The sequence below is a fragment of the Triticum aestivum genome, chromosome 7D (assembly GCF_018294505.1).
Source record: "Triticum aestivum cultivar Chinese Spring chromosome 7D, IWGSC CS RefSeq v2.1, whole genome shotgun sequence".
In the NCBI taxonomy this organism is placed as follows: domain Eukaryota; kingdom Viridiplantae; phylum Streptophyta; class Magnoliopsida; order Poales; family Poaceae; genus Triticum; species Triticum aestivum.
The window spans coordinates 90,340,937-90,343,493 of record NC_057814.1 but is presented as its reverse complement, the minus strand read 5'-3'; the positions used below and the strand labels follow the sequence as shown (position 1 = coordinate 90,343,493).

The window sequence follows — 2,557 nt, the reverse complement described above, 5'->3', positions numbered from 1 at the left end:
AGGAGGAATACAATCATCTTCCATTCTTTCCAATACAAACAGGAAGTGAGGTTTAAAATGTCATTTCATGTTGGTAACACAATTTAGGTTTAAAATGTCATTTCAAGTTGGTAATTTAATTTGGATTTGAAAATATCATTTCATGTTGGTAACTTAATTTTGGTCAGGGAGACCGAAGCTACCGATCAAGCTCCATTTTGTAGGAAGTCTTAGCTCAGCCCTGTTTCTAACGATTCATCACTGGTGTCTGTTTTACGAGCCGGCGTTGGAGGTGCCTACAGTGGCTGCAAATTCTTCGGTGGGTTTAACTTGGGCTTCACCTCCGTAGAGACAAGCTAAATCAAGGGGGACTAGAGGAATCATATCATGTGTAGTCAATTGGGTGTTGTGTAGTCAAATGTGTGAATTTATAAGATTTTGTTGCCTGATTTCTACTTGTTGTATGATGTATTTACAAAAATCTGTGTAGTCAATTGACCTCACAGGTCAAGTGTGGCTTCGCCAATGACAATGCCTTGTCCTTCCCATTACATAACCAAAATAGCGCAGAGTTCAGACTTCAGAGAGTCGTACTTCTAAAGAGATGCTAAATCCCTGAAGTGGACGAGAGGCAGAAAAGAACAACCAAACCGTAGAGAGTAGAGACAAGCTAAATCAAGGGGGACGACGAGTCGGGCGGCGTCGAGGCGCGGCCATATCCTGAGAGCGGCGCACTTCTACATCGCCGTCGTCTTGGCCTTCACCTCCCCCTCCGCTGCGCGCTTCACCGCGGTCAGCTCGGCCTTGGCGCTCTCCAGCTGCAATCGCAGAGCAGCATTCTCTTTGTCCCGCGCAGCCAGCTTCTTCTCCAGCTCCAGTGCGTAGCCGAAGGAGAATGACGCGTAGTTCGCGGCCTGCACGTGCTCGAGGTACACGTAAAACACAATCTGACTGGATAAATCACATGCAACTACCGATGGACGATTTGGTCGCGGCATATACCTGGAGCATTGCGGAGTAGCTCGACGCAACGACATCGGACGGCTTTGCCGCGGCGAACTCACACTCCCGCGACGGCGTGGTGATGCACTCTAGCATCTTCTTCGCGGCCTCCCAGTCGGCGCTGTCGCCGTCGTGTGTGTCGGGCACGGGCATGTGCCGTGCCTTCGGGCCGAAACCTGGCGGGGCAACCAAGCCGGACGCGGAGGCCGAGCAGCCATGGGCAGCATGGGGCGTGCTGTGCTCAGGGACACCGTCTTTTGCAATGGCTGCCTCCTCGTGTTTCCTCTTTTTCAGGGACACCGTCGGTGCGTCGCCGTCCGGCTCAGGTTTCACCATTACCGCGGATGAATCCATGCCTGGCTCAACACACATCAGTAACTTATCAGCTCACTCGATAGTCGATACATGAACCAGGTATCAGGAGTTTCAGAAGCGAGTTTACCTTTGGCGCCAGTAGAATCGAGGGCAGGCCCAGGCGGTGGTGAGGCGATGTTGGAAGAGAAAACCTCTGCAAGTTTGGTATCAGAGAGGTAAGTCCGCAGATCAACCGCGCTGCTGTGTGCGCCCAGTAGCTTTGCCGCCATTTTCTTTTGCTGGCTTGTGAGCAATCGCTCAGGGACGCTGCTGGAGAACCTGTACTTCGCCGGCGGCTCGCCCCAAAGCACGGGGCAAGGCCATGACTCCGGCGATGTCAGGAAGATGAACCTGCCCTTCCACGCCTCGTCGGATTCCAGACAATACCCAGTAAAGAGCTCGCGGTCGCCGTGCTCTGCTCGGAAGCCGTACCAGCACCTGGACTTGTGTTTGACCAGCGAGAAAAAGTAGCGGAATACGGTGGTCAATGGCTTCACGCCGGCGTCGTGGCAGAACACCACGAACCCCACAAGGACGCGCCACCCGCTATGCACGAGCTAGCCTGGCGCGAGGTTGAAGTGGGTGAGCACCTTGGAGAAGAAGCTGTGCAGCGGAAGGCGCACCCCGGCCTCCAGAGCGTGCGCGTACAGGCACACGCCCCGCTCTGGAGGTGGGGTGAAGCCGCGCCGGTCGCCAGCGGGGCGCGCGGTGTAGGCGGTCGGCACGCCGTGCTTCCTGCACAGGGCGTCGACCGCGTCCTGGGTAAGGAGGGACGAGGTGACCCGATAGGCGGCGGGCCTCGAGAGGGCGGCCGCGGCGGCGGCGTCGCTGATGTCGCCGGCGGATGAGGAGGAGGGGGGATTGGTGGAAGGCATCGCGTCGGCGCAACAGGCGCTATTCGCTCGCGCTCGCTGCCTCGCTGAGCTGTGCAGAGGTAGGATTGGGAGCCGGTTTGGAGAGAAGAGTCAAGTAATGGTGGCCGGGTTCCCGAGGCGTCGAGCAGAAATCTTTTGTCGTCTCATTGGACTCGACACCACAGTCTGCTCTCTGCTGGCTACCGCTGCACGATTCTTTTTCAATTCGCGCAATTAAGGGGGTGTTTTTCACGGACTTTTTAGTCTCATAGACTAGAAAAAGTCCCTAAAACCAAACGGGAGGGACTTTTTTTACAGGGACTAGAAAAAGACTCTACTAAAGAGTCTTTTTTAATTAGTCCTGGGAC

At 55.0% G+C, this 2,557-nt stretch overlaps 1 pseudogene; it reads right to left on the bottom strand.

Annotated features, from left to right (window-relative positions):
- Positions 1 to 407: 407 nt before the first annotated feature.
- On the bottom strand, positions 408 to 2,339 carry LOC123166996 (uncharacterized; annotated as a pseudogene).
- Positions 2,340 to 2,557: the final 218 nt, after the last annotated feature.